General features: G+C 56.3%; 1 pseudogene; it reads right to left on the bottom strand.

The window, feature by feature from the left end:
- Positions 1–2894: 2894 nt before the first annotated feature.
- LOC120713931 lies at positions 2895–4252 on the bottom strand (annotated as a pseudogene).
- Between the last annotated feature and the right edge of the window lie 452 nt (positions 4253–4704).

Genomic DNA, 4704 nt, shown 5'->3' with positions numbered 1-4704 from the left:
CCCAATGAAGCAACCCAGCGGGGCGATGCTTATAGCCCTTGGACAAGTACAAACACTCCTCCAAGGCCTCGGGGGCTACACCTGCGGGTGCGCTGACGCGCCCCCACGAAGGAAACTTCACACATATTCGAGGGCTGTAACCCTCTGTACATCCCTATACCCTCAGTCATCCTCCCCGTGAAGGAGAAAGGGACTTTATTGCTCCATGCAAATAAATGTTACAAAGGGTTACCGGTGCGAAGCCGTCGAAAAATACAAACACATTGCCACCTGCGTGGCAATTTTCCCTGTCTTGGGGAGGAGCAAGTGGCGAAGAAAGGCACCGAGCCCCTAGCTGACACGACGGCCAGGCTGCTAGGGATGCAAGGAGCAGCCCCAGACCTCACGGGTCCAGCAGGATGCTCTCCTCACAAGCTTTCTTCTAGCATCTCCTCCACCAAAGACTATACGGGGGGGTCGAGCTGGCGGACAGCACCCTCCGCACCGTCTCCCTGAGAGCAACCTTGTTGCCGGGGGGACAATGCGAAGAACAGTCACCAGACCTGGCACCAGTGCCATGGTCAGGCGTCTCCATCCCCCTTCAGGCTAGGGGACATCGCAGGAGCAGGACCCCACGGGCCCAATGCTCTTCTGCTGATCCCACTGAAGCTGAGGGATGGTGCGTACGCCCTCTCCAGTCTTCCCCCGCCGCTCGCAAGCATTCTTCTAGCACCAAATCCTAAAAAAGGTAGGCCACCCCATCTGGGGGCCGGTCACGAAAGGCAAAGGAAAACATTACAAGACTCAGGCGATGCTGGAAGAAGAGCCGGGAAGTTGGAGAGGAAAGGGAACCCCACGACCCCTATTTATAGCTGCGTCGGGTGCCAAGCTTCAAGCCTATCGAAGAACAAAGGGCTTGTACCTCCCATGACGGCGCGGCACTCCACGAGCAAAGATGCCCTCGGTTACCGCACCGAGACGCGACCGAACGAAATAAAGCAAAGCTAAGCCCTTGGACGCTAAGCGGCGCAGCATCGGCTCAGGCTGACCGCCCTCGAACGGCGTGCCGCAAGGCTCAGGCTGACCGCCAAGGCCCTGAGTGCGGGACAGTGCGACGAAAGCGCCAGCTGCCGAGCAGCAGGCGCCATCGTCGCCCTGGCCCCCTCAACGCGCGGACACGTCTCGTCCCCAGAACAAACCAAAAAAGGCACGCGCCTCTGAGTACTCTCCCCGCAGGCAAACTACCCCGACCGACGAGTTGTCACATCCGCTGGGCTGCCACCCAGGTGCGCCTGGCGGGTGCACAGCACCGACCGATCACGTCAAGGGGGAAAATCGTCGAAATACCCTTTGGCCGAATCCCTTGACTCGACCAAAGCCTCGGGGGCTACTGTCGGGAACCACGATTAGGGACCCCCTAATCGGTGGACTAAGATCACTCTAAAAAATGCAAACACATGTTAAGGCAACCGGGCCCACGAAGGCCTACGGCCTCCTGCCAATCTGGAAGAAAGGAAATGACTCAAAGAAGCCCAGCATGTGGCCAATTCGCACCCCTCTCGGGGCCGCGGGACAATCTCCGCCTCGCTCGAGGGCTCCCATCGGGACCCTCGACCGCGACACGCATCTCCGCCTCGCTCGAGGGTAGCGAATCTACCCTCGAGCGGGCAAATCATCTCCGCCTCGCTCGAGGGCAGCGAACCTCCCTCGAGCAGGTAACTCATCTCTGCCTCGCTTGAGGCCACCCCTCGGCGTAAGGGACAAATGGCCCCGCCGCTCAACCGCTCGCCGTACAAAGGCATTGAATGCCAACCACTCCTCCACAGTGCTCAGGACAGACGGCGTCAGGACGCCATTCCCCACAGCGGCTGTGACCGGAGTCCCATCCGCCAACTCCGGTCACTGCTCCGCCATCCCGGACGCTGTGGCAGCACTATGAGACCTGCGACGCGGGACGCAGCGTGCCCGGTGCTGTTCCTCAGACTATTCTGCCAACTCCGGCTGTCCGGACTCCACCTCATCACACGTATGGCCCCGGACCCGTCTCCTGCTTAGGAAGGGGTCCGGCGACGCCACGTGCCCCTCCAAGAGGGACGCACAGCACACGCAGCCGAGGTCCCGGACCTGCCCCCTCGAGGGGTCCGGGACCTCCACGTGTCTCCCGGACCTCCTAGTGTGCGCGCCAGCACTCCGCCTAGGGGGGTCCAGGACCGCCGCATGCCCCGCCACCACCAGAGCACGCAGGACCCTGGTCTGCAGGGCCCACAGAGCGCCACGCCTGGAGGACTGAACATCCTACAACGACGACCACGCCGCCTGCTTGGGTTGGCAAGAGGCCGGCGCGATCCCCGCGAAGTCAAGGACGATGCCCAGGACGACCACCATGCCCGACGCCATGCCCCACAGTGTACTTCCTACAGTGTTCGACCACTGCACCCCAGCGATTCGGGGGACGACGACGACTTTCACGTTTCCCTACTCATGTACACCGCCCCCCCCTTGTGATTATAAAAGGAGGAGACAGGCTTCCTTTAAAAGGGGACGTTCTGGACATCAGCGACCACGATCACCCACACTCGCGATCATCGTTACACTAGAGAGCACCACTGAGCACTCACGATCTTCTAGCAGACTTGGGAGCTTCCCTCCCTCTCTTGCCTCGCTTGTACCCCCTACTACAAGTACTTCGGGTGCAAGATAATACGGTGCCCTCGCACACCCCTTTGCTGGACGTACGGCCCCGTGGCCGGAACCAGGATAAACCCGTGCGTTACTGTGTTGCCTCTTACATCAACACTTGGGACGAGGAAACACACAGCATTTACTAGTTAGGATCCGGACCCCCGAGTCAGGACACCGATAATAATGCTTATGAAACATAACTCACTAACCACTAGTAGTTTAGTATGAAAGGATATAACAAGATTAGCATGCTATTCCGATAACTTAAAAACTAGACTACTTTCTGATAGAGCTGTTCAACCATATTCAAGATAATCTATGCTGCTATACCAAAAGCGAGCAAAGCTATTCATTGTGCTCATAAACTAATCTTCCACTGACAGATTGAGCTTAAGATGAGCTGTTCATCCCTTACGAAACCTACTTGTCTTTTCCAGCGCTTCAACTACAACAGATGGGCAAGCTCTTTTCAGATTCTTGTAGCCTTGTGTTGCCTCCGCTGCATCCATAACACTTGAACAGGCCATAAATTCAATGCAAGCATCCTTAAGCATGTCACAATGATGTTGATCTGCTAAAGCCAGCGTGGTTGCCACGGTCTGAACACTAAGATTTTCACAAAGGATGCTCTGACACATCAGCTTTAGCCTCTCCGCGGCATATCGATCCGCAGCAACAAGCAAATGACGGATCATTTCGCTATGATCATCTTCCCCAAGATCATCCAAAGGAGGCAAAGAGTCAGTATATATGAAATGGAGAAGGGCCCTGAAAACATCAGGCTGCACATCTTTGACTACTATGGGCTCTGTTCCCTCTTCCCTCATAGGTCCACAGAGTTCTGCTTTGAATACGGGTGACCTTATGGCAAGCACCATCTTGTGTGCTCCTATATTCTGCCCTCCTACACGGAATGTGATATCCACTCCCTCCTTTTCTTCCGATAGCTTGGCAAAATGCAGCGTGATGTCAGAGGGAGGCACCTCAATCTTGGGAAAAAGATTTGACTTCAGGTATCCTTGGCCGTTTGATGACAGTGATAATCCATTCCATGGTGACGCAATCATCCTGAAGAACAGGTGGCGCTTCGAAGGCACTCCGGTTTTTCTTAACAAAGTAAGCAGAACAGCTATGGGAACTATCATGGTTGAACTCTCTCGGTGCCACCTTGTGCACCGAGAAAGGCATCCCAGTCCTCTGATTGATTAACCTCAGCTCGCAGGACGCCCGCACATTCGAGTTTTTGGGTCCCATCATCACCACCCCAGCGGCTACGTGGTGCTCGTCGATTCTATTGGAGAATTTGCCCCCCGGAGGGTACAACTGTACAAGAAAGCCACCCACTCATGCCCGCCGACGTAGAACATGCCGGACCTGATGGGCTTTCCGAGCCCCGTTTGCTGGCTGTACCCCACGATGCGAAACACATGCGTGCATTGCTCCGTCTCCGGGGCGCTCGTGGACAGCGTCTTCGAGGTCGCCATTCCGTAAGGCGCCGGCGGCGAGGAGGAAGGCCGGAGTTGCCGGGAAGATCAGACAGGGCGGCGGCGCTATTGCGTACCCTAGGCGGCGCTAATCTGAATTCTGAAATCCGAATCTGGTAGAGAGAAAGAAAGCGCATCATCTCGTAACCACAAACTTGAGGGGAGAGGAAGGAGAAGCCGAGGTAGTGGAGGCGGTCGAACCTTCGGAGGGTGGCCGGAGGATGGGGGCGGCGGCGGCGGCGGCGCGGCGATGAAGAAACCCCTCTTCCTCCGTTTGCCTTTTTATTTATTTCTTCTTTATTTTATTTGGTTTTCTCTGCCTACAGGAGCAGGACTAATATGGTGCCTTTCGACCTCAGATTCCTTCCCCCCGTATAACGAACTTGGTAGAACACCGTATAACGTTTAAAAGAACATCGAAGTTGATTATTAAAATAAACAATTCAACTCGCTATTATCAATTATTCTCCTTCCTCCCCCGACGCTCGCGTCGCCCCCGCGCGGGCGACGCGAGCGGCGCGGAACCTCCAGCCGCCGCCCGAGCGAGCCGCCGAAAGCC

This window comes from Panicum virgatum, chromosome 6K (genome assembly GCF_016808335.1).
Source record: "Panicum virgatum strain AP13 chromosome 6K, P.virgatum_v5, whole genome shotgun sequence".
Taxonomy (NCBI): Eukaryota; Viridiplantae; Streptophyta; class Magnoliopsida; order Poales; family Poaceae; genus Panicum; species Panicum virgatum.
The sequence above is the reverse complement of the archived record's forward strand: the minus strand, read 5'-3'. Positions and strand labels throughout refer to the sequence as shown.